This window comes from Tachyglossus aculeatus, chromosome 11, assembly GCF_015852505.1.
Source record: "Tachyglossus aculeatus isolate mTacAcu1 chromosome 11, mTacAcu1.pri, whole genome shotgun sequence".
NCBI lineage: Eukaryota > Metazoa > Chordata > Mammalia > Monotremata > Tachyglossidae > Tachyglossus > Tachyglossus aculeatus.
Genome location: NC_052076.1, coordinates 18,087,540 through 18,102,657, shown reverse-complemented (window position 1 = coordinate 18,102,657; position 15,118 = coordinate 18,087,540). Strand labels below are relative to the sequence as shown.

General features: G+C 50.9%; 1 protein-coding gene across 2 annotated transcripts in view; it reads left to right on the top strand.

Annotated features, from left to right (window-relative positions):
* The first annotated feature begins 9,077 nt into the window (after nt 1-9,077).
* Nucleotides 9,078-15,118, top strand: part of STAT3 (signal transducer and activator of transcription 3) — a 32,528-nt gene continuing 26,487 nt past the window's right edge. For both annotated transcript variants that reach the window (XM_038753359.1, XM_038753358.1), the window contains exon 1: nt 9,078-9,178. The gene's annotated coding sequence lies outside the window, so the exon portion shown is untranslated. The remainder of the gene's footprint in view (nt 9,179-15,118) is intronic.

Sequence of the window (15,118 nt, the reverse complement as noted above, 5' to 3'; positions counted from 1 at the left end):
CCCCTTGTCCCCCACTCCCAGGCTGGAAACTGGAAACCTGAGGGGAAGGGGATGGGAGATTCCAGGGTAGGGGCTCAATGGTGGGTCTATTCCCCTTGTCCCCCACTCCCAGGCTGGAAACTGGAAACCTGAGGGGAAGGGGATGGGAGATTCCAGGGTAGGGGCTCAATGGTGGGTCTATTCCCCTTGTCCCCCACCCCCAGGCTGGAAACCTGAGGGGAAGGGGATGGGAAATTCCAGAGTAGGGGCTCAATGGTGGGTCTATTCCCCTTGTCCCCCACTCCCAGGCTGGAAACTGGAAACCTGAGGGGAAGGGGATGGGAGATTCCAGGGTAGGGGCTCAATGGTGGGTCTATTCCCCTTGTCCCCAACCCCCAGGCTGGAAACTGGAAACCTGAAGGGAAGGGGATAGGAGATTCCAGGGTAGGGGCTCAATGGTGGGTCTATTCCCCTTGTCCCCAACCCCCAGGCTGGAAACTGGAAACCTGAGGGGAAGGGGATGGGAGATTCCAGGGTAGGGGCTCAATGGTGGGTCTATTCCCCTTGTCCCCCACTCCCAGGCTGTAAACTGGAAACCTGAGGGGAAGGGGATGGGAGATTCCAGGGTAGGGGCTCAATGGTGGGTCTATCCCCCTTGTCCCCCGCCCCCAGGCTGGAAACTGGAAGCCTGAGGGGAAGGGGATGGGAGATTCCAGGGTAGGGGCTCAATGGTGGGTCTATTCCCCTTGTCCCCCACTCCCAGGCTGGAAACTGGAAACCTGAGGGGAAGGGGATGGGAGATTCCAGGGTAGGGGCTCAATGGTGGGTCTATCCCCCTTGTCCCCCGCCCCCAGGCTGGAAACTGGAAACCTGAGGGGAAGGGGATGGGAGATTCCACGTCCCTCTCGACCCTCCAGCCATATCTGCCCCTCGAAGCTGCGCCTGTCTGCCTAATCCAGATTCCTTCCCCCCATCGCTCTTAGGTCCAGAAAAGGGTCCCAGCCGTTCTCCCAGCTCTGTCTGGTCTCCCCCCATTTTAGCCAGCTCACACCAACCCTCCTACACCAGGAGGGCGTTAGCCAGGTCTACACCAGAGGAGCAGGGCTGTCCAGTGAATAGAGCACAGCCCTGGAAGTCAGAAGGACCTAATAAAAATAATAACGATGGTATTTGTTAAGTGCTTACTACGTGCAAAGCACTATTCTAAGCGCTGGGGAGGTTACAAGGTGATCAGGTTGTCCCATGGGGGGCTCACAGCCCGCTGTTGGGTACGGACTGTCCCTATATGTTGCCAACTTGTACTTCCCAAGCGCTTAGTACAGTGCTCTGCACACAGGAAGCGCTCAATAAATACGATTGAATGAACGAGTGAATCCCCATTTTACAGATGAGGTAACTGAGGCACAGAGAAGCTGTGACTTGCCCAAAGTCACACAGCTGACGGCAGAGGCGGGATTTGAACCCATGATCTCTGACTCCAAAGCCCGGGCTCTTTCCACTGAGCCACGCTGCTTAATAATTATGGTACTGGTTAAGCACTTACTATGCTTCTAGACTGTGAGCCCACTGTTGGGTAGGGACCCTCTCTATATGTTGCCAACTTGTACTTCCCAAGCGCTTAGTACAGTGCTCTGCACACAGTAAGCGCTCAATAAATACGATTGAATGATTGAATGAATATGTGCCGTGCACTATTCTAAACACTGGTGGAGCTACAAGTTCGTATCCCAGCTCTTCCGTTTGTCAGCTGTGTGACTTTGGGCAAGTCACTTAACTTCTCTGTGCCTCAGTTACCTCATCTGTAAAATGGGAATTAATAATAATAATAATAGTGGCATTTATTAAGCACTTACTATGTGCAAAGCACTGTTCTAAGCGCTGGGGAGGTTACAAGGTGACCAGGTTGTCCCACAGGGGACACACAATCCCCATTTTCCAGATGAGGGAACTGAGACCCAGAGAAGTGAAGTGACTTGCCCAAAGTCACGCAGCGGACCATTGGCAGAGCCAGGATTCGAACCCATGACCCCCGACTCTAAAGCCTGGGCTCTTTCCACTGTGCCACGCTGCTTCAAGATTATGTGCTCCATGTGGGACAACCTGATGACCTTGTATCCTCCCCAGAGCTTAGTACAGTGCTTTGCACATAGTACGCACTTAACAAATACCATTATTATTATTATTAAGTTGATCAGGTTGGACCCGGTCTTTATCCCACGTGAGGCTCACAATCTCAATCCCCATTTTACAGATGAGGTAGCTGAGGCACAGAGAAGGTAAGTGACTTCCCCAAGGTCACACAACAGACAAGTGGCGGAGCAGGCATTAGAACCCAGGTCCTTCTGGGTCCTTCTGAGTGGCAGTGTGACCTAACGGTTAGCGCGTGGGCATGGATTATGCTCATACTCTACCCTGCTTTCTAATCCCAGCTCTTCCACTTGTCAGCTGTGTGACTTGGGGCATATCATCTAATTCCTCTGAGCCTCAGTTACCTCATCTGTAAAATGGGGCTTAAGACTGTGAGCCCCATGTGGGACATGAACTGTGCCCAACCCGTTTACCTTGTATCTACCGCAGTTCCTAGATCAATGCCTGGCATTTAGTAAGGGCTCAACAAATACCATAAAAAACAAAACAAAAAAACCCGGTAATCTGCCTCGGTATTCCTTGGAATAGCCCCTGCCAGGGGTGGCAGGGTGTGGCGTTTTCCTTGCATCGGTTTCCCATCTGGACCAAAGCCCTGCCCCGGAGATTGGAAGAGTGGGGAACAGTCAGGTTTAGCGTTCTGGCAGGAAGGAACCATTCATTCATTCATATTTATTGAGCACTTGCTGTGTGCAGAGCACTGTACTAAGCGCTTGGGAGAGTACAATATAACCCTAAACAGACACATTCCCTGCCCACAGTGAGTTTACAGTCTGGGGGTGGAGGGGAGACAGACATCAATACAAATAAATGCAGTACAGATATGAACGGCATAGTGGATAGAGCCCGGGCCTGGGTGTCCGAAGATCATGGGTTCTAATCCCGGCTCGGCCCCTGGTCTGTTGTGTGACCTTGTGCGAGTCACTGCCCGTCTCTGTGCTCACTTCACGTCTCTGTGCCTCATCTGTAAAATGCGGTGTGAGCCCCAAGTTGGACAGGGACTGGGTCCACCCCGATTTCCTTGTATCCACCCCAGCGCTTAGTACAGTGCCTGACATATAGTAAGCATTAAACAAATACCGTGATTACTATAATTAGAATTATTATGTAACACGGGACGCTTCACTCTCCGCTTCAAGGCTGTCCATCCCCTCGCCCCCTTCTCCAGCCCAGCCCGCACCCTCCGCTCCTCTGCCGCTCACCTCCTCACGGTATCTCGTTCTCGCCTGCCCCGCCGTCGACCCCCGGCCCACGTCCTTCCCCTAGCCTGGAATGCCCTCCCTCCACACATCAATCAATCGTATTTATTGAGCGCTTACTGTGTGAAGAGCACTGTACTAAGCGCTTGGGAAGTACAAGTTGGCAACATCCGCCAAGCTAGCTCTCTTCCTCCCTTCAAACCCCTTTTCCTCTCCTCCTCCCCATCCCCCCGTCCTACCTCCTTCCCCTCCCCACAGCACCTGTTTGTACAGATTTATTACTCTATTTATTTTACTTGTACATATTTACTATTCTATTTATTTTGTTAAGGATGTGCATTTAGCTTCAATTCTATTTGTTCTGACGACTTGACACCTGTCCCCATGTTTTGTTTTGTTTTCTGTCTCCCCCTTCTAGACTGAGCCCGTTGTTGGGTAGGGACCGTCTCTATCTGTTGCCGACTTGGACTACCCAAGCGCTTAGTCCAGTGCTCTGCACACAGTAAGAGCTCAATAAATACGATTGAATGAGTGAATTTGCAAATCAGTTGGCAGCGGGGCCCTGCTCCGGTCCTAAGGCTTGATATGTCTCCAACTTGTACTTCCCAAGCGCTTAGTCCAGTGCTCTGCACACAGTAAGTGCTCAATATTATACATATTTACTATATTTATTTTGTTAATGATGTGCATATAGCTGTAATTCTATTTATTCTGACGGCTTTGACACCTGTCCACATGTTTTGTTTTGTTTTATTGTCTGTCTCCCCCTTCCAGACGACTGTGAGCCCGTTGTTGGGTAGGGACCGTCTCTATATGTTTCCTACTTGTGCTTCCCAAGTGTTTAGTCCAGTGCTCTGCACACAGTAAGTGCTCAATATTGTACATATTTACTATATTTATTTTGTTAATGATGTGCATATAGCTGTAATTCTATTTATTCTGACGGCTTTGACACCTGTCCGAGTGTTTTGTTTTGTTGTCCGTCTCCCCCTTCCAGACCGTGAGCCCGTTGTTGGGTAGGGACCATCTCTATATGTTTCCTACTTGTGCTTCCCAAGCATTTAGTCCGGTGCTCTGCACACAATAAGCGCTCAATATTGTACATATTTACTATATTTATTTTGTTAATGATGTGCATATAGCTGTAATTCTATTTATTCTGACGGCTTTGACACCTGTCCACGTGTTTTGTTTTGTTGTCCATCTCCCCCTTCCAGACGACTGTGAACCCGTTGTTGGGTAGGGACCATCTCTATGTGTTTCCTACTTGTGCTTCCCAAGTGTTTAGTCCAGTGCTCTGCACACAGTAAGCGCTCAATAAATACGATTGAATGAATGAATGAATGAATGAGTTTGCAAATCAGTCGGCAGCGGGGCCCTGCTCTGGTCCTAAGGCTCGATATGTCGCCAACTTGTATTCCCCAAGCAGTTAGTCCAGTGCTCCGCACACAGTAAGCGCTCAATATTGTACATATTTACTATATTCATTCATTCATTCAATCGTATTTATTGAGCGCTTGTATTCATTGTGTTAATGATGTGCGTATAGCTGTAATTCTATTTATTCTGACGGCTTTGACACCTGTCCACGTGTTTTGTTTTGTTGTCCGTCTCCCCCTTCCAGACCGTGAGCCCGTTGTTGGGTAGGGACCGTCTCTATATGTTTCCTACTTGTACTTCCCAAGCGTTTAGTCCAGTGCTCTGCACACAGTAAGCGCTCAATATTGTACATATTTACTATATTAATTTTGTTAATGATGTGCATATAGCTGTAATTCTATTTATTCTGATGGTTTTGACACCTGTCCACGTTTTGTTTTGTTGTCCATCTCCCCCTTCCAGATGACTGTGAGCCCGTTGTTGGGTAGGGACCCCCTCTATATGTTTCCTACTTGTGCTTCCCAAGCATTTAGTCCAGTGCTCTGCACACAGTAAGCGCTCAATATTGTACATATTTACTATATTAATTTTGTTAATGATGTGCATATAGCCGTAATTCTATTTATTCTGATGTTTTTGACACCTGTGCACATGTTTTGTTTTGTTGTCCATTTCCCCCTTCCAGACGACTGTGAGCCCGTTGTTGGGTAGGGACCATCTCTATGTGTTTCCTCCTTGTGCTTCCCAAGTGTTTAGTCCAGTGCTCTGCACACAGTAAGCGCTCAATATTGTACATATTTACTATATTAATTTTGTTAATGATGTGCATATAGCTGTAATTCTATTTATTCTGATGGCTTTGACACCTGTCCACGTGTTTTGTTTTGTTGTCCATCTCCCCCTTCCAGACCGTGAGCCCGTTGTTGGGTAGGGACCACCTCTATATGTTTCCTACTTGTGCTTCCCAAGCATTTAGTCCAGTGCTCTGCACACAGTAAGCGTTCAATATTGTACATATTTACTATATTAATATTGTTAATGATGTGCATATAGCTGTAATTCTATTTATTCTGATGGTTTTGACACCTGTCCACGTTTTGTTTTGTTGTCCATCTCCCCCTTCCAGACGACTGTGAGCCCGTTGTTGGGTAGGGACCGTCTCTATATGTTTCCTACTTGTGCTTCCCAAGGGTTTAGTCCAGTGTTCCGCACACAGTAAGCGCTCAATAAATACGATTGAATGAATGAATGAATGAGTTTGCAAATCAGTTGGCAGCGGGGCCCTGCTCCTGTCCTAAGGCTCGATATGTCGCCAACTTGTACTTCCCAAGCGCTTAGTCCAGTGCTCAATATTGTACATATTTTCTATATTTATTTTGTTAATGATGTGCATACAGCTGTAATTCTATACAGCACTGAGCAGCACCTGTATATATGTATATATGTTTGTACGTATTTATTACTCATTTATTTATTTTACTTGTACGTATTTATTCAATTTATTTTATTTTGTTAATATGTTTTGTTTTGTTGTCTGTCTCCCCCTTCTAGACGGTGAGCCCGCTGTTGGGGAGGGACCATCTCTATATGTTGCCAACTTGTACTTCCCAAGCGCTTAGTACAGTGCTCTGCACATAGTAAGCACTCAATAAATACGATTGAATGAATGAATGAATGAATTTATTCTGACGGTTTTGACACCTGTCCACATGTTTTGTTTTGTTGTCCGTCTCCCCCTTCCAGACGACTGCGAGCCCGTTGTTGGGTAGGGACCGTCTCTATATGTTTCCTACTTGTGCTTCCCAAGCGTTTAGTCCAGTGCTCTGCACACAGTAAGCGCTCAATAAATACGATTGAATGAGTGAATTTGCAAATCAGTTGGCTGCGGGGCCCTGCTCCGGTCCTAAGGCTCGATATGTCGCAAACTTGTACTTCCCAAGCGCTTAGTCCAGTGCTCTGCACACAGTAAGCGCTCAATATTGTACATATTTACTATATTTATTTTGTTAATGATGTGCATATAGAAGTAATTCTATTTATTCTGATGGCTTTGACACCTGTCCACGTGTTTTGTTTTGTTGTCCGTCTTCCCCTTCCAGACAACTGTGAGCCTGTTGTTGGGTAGGGACCGTCTCTATATGTTTCCTACTTGTACTTCCCAAGCGTTTAGTCCAGTGCTCCGCACACAGTAAGCGCTCAATATTGTACATATTCACTATATTAATTTTGTTAATGATGTGCATATAGCTGTAATTCTGTTTATTCTGACGGCTCTGACACCTGTCCACGTGTTTTGTTTTGTTGTCCATCTCCCCCTTCCAGATGACTGTGAGCCCGTTGTTGGGTAGGGACCGTCTCTATATGTTTCCTACTTGTGCTTCCCAAGCGTTTAGTCCAGTGCTCCACACACAGTAAGCGCTCAATCAATCAATCAATCAATCAATCGTATTTATTGAGCACTTACTGTGTGCAGAGCGCTGGACTAAGCGCTTGGGAAGTACAAGTTGGCAACATATAGAGACGGTCCCTACCCAACAGTGGGCTCATACGATTGATTGAATGAATGAATGAATAAATGTCTGACACATAGTAAGCGCTTAACGAATATCACAATTATTGTTATTATTATTACAGAGTTGATAGACGTTATTCCCGTCTTCTGGGAGTGTACATAACATGCCTGGGAGCTCGGACTAAACCATAGTGATGTGCTACCTACCTCCTTCCCCTCCCCACGGCACCTGTATATATATATATATATATATATTTGTACAGATTTATTACTCTATTACTTGTACATATTTACTATTTATTTTGTCAATGATGTGCAGATAGCTTTAATCCTATTTGTCCTGTCAATTTTGACATCTGTCTACATGTTTTGCTTTGTTGTCTATCTCCCCCTTCTAGACCGTGAGCCCGTTGTTGGGTAGGGATCGTCTCTCTAGGTTCCCGACTTGTACTTCCCAGTGCTTAGTACAGTGCTCTGCACACAGTAAGCGCTCAATCAATCAATCAATCAATCGTATTTATTGAGCGCTTACTGTGTGCAGAGCACTGTACTAAGCGCTTGGGAAGTACAAGTCTATTTGTCCTGTCAATTTTGACATCTGTCTACATGTTCACTGTAAGCCTTTTAGACTGTGAGCCCACTGTTGGGTAGGGACTGTCTCTATATGTTGCCAATTTGTACTTCCCAAGCGCTTAGTACAGTGCTCTGCACACAGTAAGCGTTCAGTAAATACGATTGATGATGATGATGATGTTTTGTTCTGTTGTCTATCTCCCCCTTCTAGACTGTGAGCCCACTGTTGGGTAGGGACTGTCTCTATAAGTTGCCCATCAATAGTATTTATTGAGCACTTACTGCGTGCAGAGCACTGTACTAAGCGCTTGGGAAGTACAAGCTGGCAACATCCGCCAAGCTAGCTCTCTTCCTCCCTTCAAAGCCCTACTGAGAGCTCACCTCCTCCGGGAGGCCTTCCCAGACTGAGCCCCCTTGTTCCTCTCCTCCTCCCCATCCCCCCGTCCTACCTCCTTCCCCTCCCCACAGCACCTGTTTGTACAGATTTATTTTACTTGTACATATTTACTATTCTATTTATTTTGTTCAGGATGTGCATTTAGCTTCTATTCTGAATAATAATAATAATAATAATAATAATGGCATTTATTAAGCGCTTACTATGTGCAAAGCACTGTTCTAAGCGCTGGGGAGGTTACAAGGTGATCAGGTTGTCCCCATTTTCCAGATGAGGGAACTGAGGCCCAGAGAAGTGAAGTGACTTGCCCAAAGTCACCCAGCTGACAAGTTGGCGGAGCCGGGATTTGAACCCATGACCTCGGACTCCAAAGCCCGGGCTCTTTTCCACTGAGCCACGCTGCTTCTCATGAATGAATGAATGAATGAATGAATGAATGAATGAATGAGTGAATGAATGAATGAATGAATGAAGCCAAGCCTCGCGAGAACGGGCCGCGACTCCGGCCCACGTGGCACCTCCGGGGGGAGGGGGAGCGGAGGGAGGAAGAGCGACGTCAGGGGCATTTAAAGGCCCTGTGACGTCATCAGCTGCCAGGAACTCAGCTGAGTTTCTAGCAGGCCGTTCCCACCACTTTCCCTCCCTCCCCCCGGGGCTTCCGCCCCCGCGGCGGCGGGAGGAGCGGCGCCGCTCGGGAAGAGCCCGCACGGGGGCGCCCCTGCCTCCATTTACATAATCCCCCGAGCCGGCGCGCCCCATTGGTCGGCGGGGCGGGGGCCGCGCTGAATAGTCAATGAGGATCCCCGCCGGGGGGCGGGGCCTGCGGGGCGGCCTCCGATTGGCTGCGCGCCTGTCAGTCAGACGCTTCCTGGCCCGCTCGGAAGGGAGCGCCAGCCCGGCCCGGCCCGGCCCAGCCCAGTCCGGCTCGGTCCGGTTCGGTCCGGTTCGGTCCGGTTCTCCAGCGCCTCGCGCCCTCAGGCCGCCAAGGACGAGGTAAGGCCGGGCCGGGGGATTCATTCATCCAATCGTATTTATTGAGCGCCCACTCTGCGCACAGCACTGATAATAATCATAATAATGATCATCAATCGGATTTATTGAGCGCTTACTATGTGCAGAGCACTGTACTAAGCGCTTGGGAAGTCCAAATTGGCAACATATCGAGCCAGTCCCTACCCAACAGTGGGCTCACAGTCTAAAAGACGATGGTATTTGTTAAGCGTTTACTATGTGCAAAGCACTGTTCTAAACGCTGGGAAGGTTACAAGGCGATCAGGAGGTCCCACGGGGGGCCTCACAGTTTTCATCCCCATTTTACAGATGAGGGAACTGAGGCCCAGAGAAGTGAAGCGACCTGCCCGAAGTCACCCAGCTGGCAGGTGGCGGAACCGGGATTTGAACCCGTGACCCCTGACTCCAAAGCCTGTGCTCGTTCCCACTGAGCCACGCTGCTGCCCAGCAGCTAGAGCCGGTCATCATCATCATCAATCGTAATAATAATAATAATAATAGGCATTTGTTAAGCGCTTACTATGCGCAAAGCACTGTTCTAAGCGCTGGGGAGGTTACAAGGCGATCAGGAGGTCCCACGGGGGGGCCTCACAGTTTTAATCCCCATTTTACAGATGAGAGAACTGAGGCCTAGAGAAGTGACCTGCCCAAAGTCACCCAGCTGGCAGGTGGCGAAACCGGGATTTGAACCCGTGACCCCTGACTCCAAAGCCTGTGCTCGTTCCCACTGAACCACGCTGCTGCTCAGCAGCTAGAGCCGGTCATCATCATCATCAATCGTAATAATAATAATAGGCATTTGTTAAGCGCTTACTATGTGCAAAGCACTGTTCTAAGCGCTGGGGAGGATACAGGGTGATCAGGTTGTCCCACGGGGACCTCACACTCTTAATCCCCATTTTACAGATGAGGGAACTGAGGCCCAGAGAAGTGAAGTGACTTGCCCAAGATCACACAGCAGACATGTGGCAGGGTTGGGATTCGAACCCATGACCTCTGACTCCAAAGCCCGGGCTCTTTCCAGTGAGCCACGCTGCTTCTCTATCGTATTTATTGAGCACCGATAATAATAGTAATGATGGTATTTGTTAAGCGCTTACTATGCGCAAAGCACTGTTCTAAGCGCTGGGGAGGTTACAAGGCGATCAGGTGGTCCCACGGGGGGCCTCACAGTTTTCATCCCCATTTTACAGATGGGGGAACTGAGGCCCAGAGAAGTGAAGCGACCTGCCCAAAGTCACCCAGCTGGCAGGTGGCAGAACCGGGATTTGAACCCATGACCCCTGACTCCAAAGCCTGTGCTCGTTCCCACTGAGCCACGCTGCTGCTCAGCAGCTAGAGCCGGTCATCATCATCATCAATCGTAATAATAATAATAATAACAGGCATTTGTTAAGCGCTTACTATGCGCAAAGCACTGTTCTAAGCGCTGGGGAGGTTACAAGGCGATCAGGTGGTCCCACGGGGGGCCTCACAGTTTTAATCCCCATTTTACAGATGAGGGAACTGAGGCCCAGAGAAGTGAAGTGACCTGCCCAAAGTCACCCAGCTGGCAGGTGGCGGAACCAGGATTTGAACCCATGACCCCTGACTCCAAAGCCTGTGCTCGTTCCCACTGAGCCACGCTGCTGCCCAGCAGCTAGAGCTGGTCATCATCATCATCATCAATCGTAATAATAATAATAATAATAGGCATTTGTTAAGCGCTTACTATGCGCAAACCACTATTCTAAGTGCTGGGGAGGTTACAAGGCGATCAGGAGGTCCCACGGGGGGGCCTCACAGTTTTAATCCCCATTTTACAGATGAGGGAACTGAGGCCCAGAGAAGTGAAGTGAGTTGCCCAATATCACACAGCAGACATGTGGCAGAGTCGGGATTCGAACCCATGACCTCTGACTCCAAAGCCCGGGCCCTTTCCACTGAGCCACGCTGCTTCTCTATCGTATTTATTGAGCGCTTACTGTGTGCAGAGCACTGGACTAAGCGCTTGGGAAGTACAAGTTGGCAACATATAGAGACGGTCCCTACCCACCAGTAGGCTCGCAGTCTAGACTGTGGACAGTCGACCCGACAAATGAACAAAATAAAATAAGCAGACTAGGAGGACGAGGCCAAAAACAGCGGGGAAGGGGAGTAACTGTTGGCTGTCACCCCCTTTTTTTTTTAATGGCATTTTTTAAGCGCTTACTATGTGCACAGCACTGTTCTAAGCCCTTCTAGACCCCAAGCCCGTTGCGGGGAAGGGACCGTCCCTATCTGTTGCCAACTTGTCCTTCCCAAGCGCTTAGTACGGTGCTCGGCACACGGTAAGCGCTCAATGAGTAGGATCGAATGAATGAATGAATATTTGCTAAGCGCTTACTATGTGCCAAACGCCGTTCGAAGCGCTGGGGTAGTGAGATGGGGTTGCCCCTTGCGGGGCTCACAGACCTAATCCCCATTTTACAGATGAGGTAATTGAGGCACAGAGACGTCAGCCGCCCTGCCCAAAGTCACACAGTGGGCAAATGGGTACTGAAATGGGGTTGCCCCATGCGGGGCTCACAGACTTAATGCCCATTTTATAGTTGAGGTGATTGAGGCACAGAGACATCAACCGCCCTGCCCAAAGTCACACAGCGGGCAGATGGGTAGTGAAATGGGGTTGCCCCATGCGGGGCTCACAGACTTAATGCCCATTTTACAGATGAGGAAATTGAGGCACAGAGATGTCAACCACCCTGCCCAAAGTCACACAGCGGGCAGGTGGGTAGTGAGATGGTGTTGCCCCATGTGGGGCTCACAGACTTAATGCCCATTTTACAGATGAGGTAATTGAGGCACAGAGACGTCAACCACCCTGCCCAAAGTCATACAGCAGTGAAATGGGGTTGCCCCATGCGGGGCTCACAGACTTAATGCCCATTTTCCAGATGAGGTTAATTGAGGCACAGAGACGTCAACCGCCCTGCCCAAAGTCACACAGCGGGCAAATGGCGGAGGCGGGATTAGAACCCGTGACCTCTGACTCCCAAGCCCCGGGCTCTTTCCACTGAGCCACGCTGCTTCTCGGAGAAGCCCGGGGGCCGGATTGATGGGGGGGAGGCCAGATGGGGAGGGGGCCCGGGCCCGAGGCAGCCCGGCCCCAGAGCTGTCAGGCCGGAGAGAAGCCCCTCCCTATCCCGGGGGTCCAGCTGGTCTGGTCACCTCCATCTGGGTGCTCCGAGCTGGTCAGCCCGCCTCCCTCGGGGGGCCCTCCCTTCCCCGACGCCCCTGGGGTTCTGGCCACTGCCTGGGCAGTGGGGGTCATGCGTGACCGGCCCTGGGCCCCATGGCACGGGACCTGGGCCTCCGCCCCCCCGTAGACCCCGGTGGACCCACTCCCCCACCTGACCCCAGGTGCCCGGTTAGAAAGGCCCCGCTCCTCCCCAATCCGGTCACTGCCCCTTCCCGGATTATGCTATTGCTCAACTGAGCTGGAATAGTGGGAGTTTGTTTACCCAGATTCTGGGCACGCTGTCGGCCGGCGGCCAGAGCCCGGAGAAGCCCGGCATCTGGCTCGGCGGCTGCGAGGCCTGGGTGATCGTGGTGGCATTTAACCTCTTACGATGTGCCAAGCTCTGTTCTAAACACTGGGATAGATACAGAGTTATCCGGTTGTCCCACGTGGGGCTCACGGTCTTCATCCTCATTTTACAGATGAGGTAACAGGCACAGAGAAGTTATGTGGCTTGCCCAAAGTCACACAGCTGACAAGTGACAACTCCCGAGCCCGTGCTCTTTCCACTAAGCCATGCTGCTTCTCTGTCGAGGCTGCCCTTATCTTGGGCCGTGGACCCCCGTCATCCCTCACGTCCTGCCTGAGGGGCTCCCCGGGCTCCGCTACGGGCGAGCCACTGCTTGGATTATGTTAGGAGGCCGTGATGGGCAAGGAATCTCCGGAAGGGATCGGAGGAGCCTCTTGGGCTGTCCATCGGTCCGCTCCACCGAGGGGGTCGAAAGAATGCGCTCCTTTCCGCCTTTGGGTTCTGCAACAGATATGGAGCTGGGCTCTGGGGCCTTGCAGGGGGGAGCTCTGGACGGGGGGCAGGTGTCCCAAGTCGCAGCATTTTGTGGGATTGGCCCCAGACACTCCTCCTGACATCCCTCTGGGGCGATGGTCGGTGGTATCCGCACATCCACTCAAGGTGGAGTGTGTCCTCTCGGGATGCGCTGCAGAATGCATTGTGGCCGCCGGCTAATGACCAGGTGAGTGCCCAGGAGCCCCTTTTGGGGCCTACTTTCCACAGCCCTGTATCTCTCTGCATGCCCATGGGCACACGACGTTAGGTTCATCCCTGGAATCCCAACTCGGGGCCGGAGCAGTCCTCCTCTCGTGATCCCGATCTTGGCCCTGCCACGCCGTAACTCTGGAGACAGTGGCCCAGATCTTGTCCTCAGTCCCGGTGGGAAGTGGAACTAGAGGCAGGAGGGAAAGGAGGGGTGAAAGATCATTGTGGCTCCGGTCCTGGCCGTGGTCCTACCCGGCAAGAGCCTAAGTGTGTTAACCAGAGCCCCCCGTACCCCCCCACAACCCGCCCCACTGTCCTAGCCCCCGTGGACCTGGTGATCGGAAGCGGGGGGGCTCCGGGGGCACGCGTGTCCCCTCCACACTATCCCTAGTTGGACTAACGGCCAACACGAGACGATGTCGTGTATGCGTTTGGCAAAACAGAATGGAGACAGAACATCTCTTGGCTCTGGCCTGATTCCTCATCTGCCAATGCCACCCACAGGGAACTGTGGAGTTGGGGTCAGTTGTGGTGCCGTGGCTGCCTCGACTGTGAGGGTCAGCATGGTGCCCCCCTGCCCCAGCAGCTGTCCGGGGGCCATTGGGGCGTCCATCCTAAAACCATATTTGGGGGAAGCAGACAGTGCTATATTGGGGCAGTTACCACTCCAGGAAGGACCCGCACCTGGGACCAGTCAGCCTCTCCCCACACTGGGGCCAGAGCGGGGCCCCTGCTGCCCGGATGGCAGCGGCCCAGCCCAACACTTTCCCCTCCATTGGGTCTGCCCAGCCTCTGGGGAAGGAATTTCCAAGGGAGTCAAGGATGGAGAAAGCACATTTAAAGTTTTCAGATGGTTGTGTGCTGGGTCTCTGGGGAGAATCAGGGATGGAGAGTCGCTCGATCGATCAGTAAGCTCTATTGAGCACTTACTGGGAGCAGAGCGCTGTACTAAGAGCTTAGAGAGTACGATGCAAAGTACGGAAAGATGATCTCTACCCACAAGGAGGTTACACACCAGAAGGGGAGACGGACACTTAAATTACCGGTGGATAGATACAAAAGTGATGTGGGGCTGGGATGTCAAGGATGAAGAGGGGAGAGTTAGGAGTAGTAGATGGTCCATGTTGGGTCTTTGGGAGGAAAGAGAGAAAGAGAAGGAGAAGGGGGCATTAGGGGTGTTGGATGGTCCATGCTCGGTCTCCAGAGGAGAATCGGGGATGAAGAGGGGAGAGTTAAGGGGTTTGGATGGTCTTTGCTGGTCACTGGAGGAGAATCGGGAATGCAGAGGGGTGTTGGATGGTCCATGCTGGATCACTGTAGAAAACCAGGGATGGAGAGGGGAGAGTTAAAGGTATTGGTTGGTCTGTACTGGGTTACTGTGGGAGAGTCAGGGGCCCAGAAGAACAGTTTGCATATATTTCCTCTAAGGATCCTAGTGCCCTTGTCAGAGACAGAGTCCTGGGCTGGGCTTTACAGGGCTGTGGGGTCAGTCAGTCAATCAGTTGTATTTATTGAGCAGTTACTCTGTGGAGAACACTGGTCTAAACACTTGGGAGATTGCCAAAATTTTAGGAGACGAGACCCTGCCTGCAAGGAACTGACAATGTGACAAGGGAGACATAAAAAATAATGATGGGTAGGAGCAAGAGGATGTCAGTGAGTCTGCCCA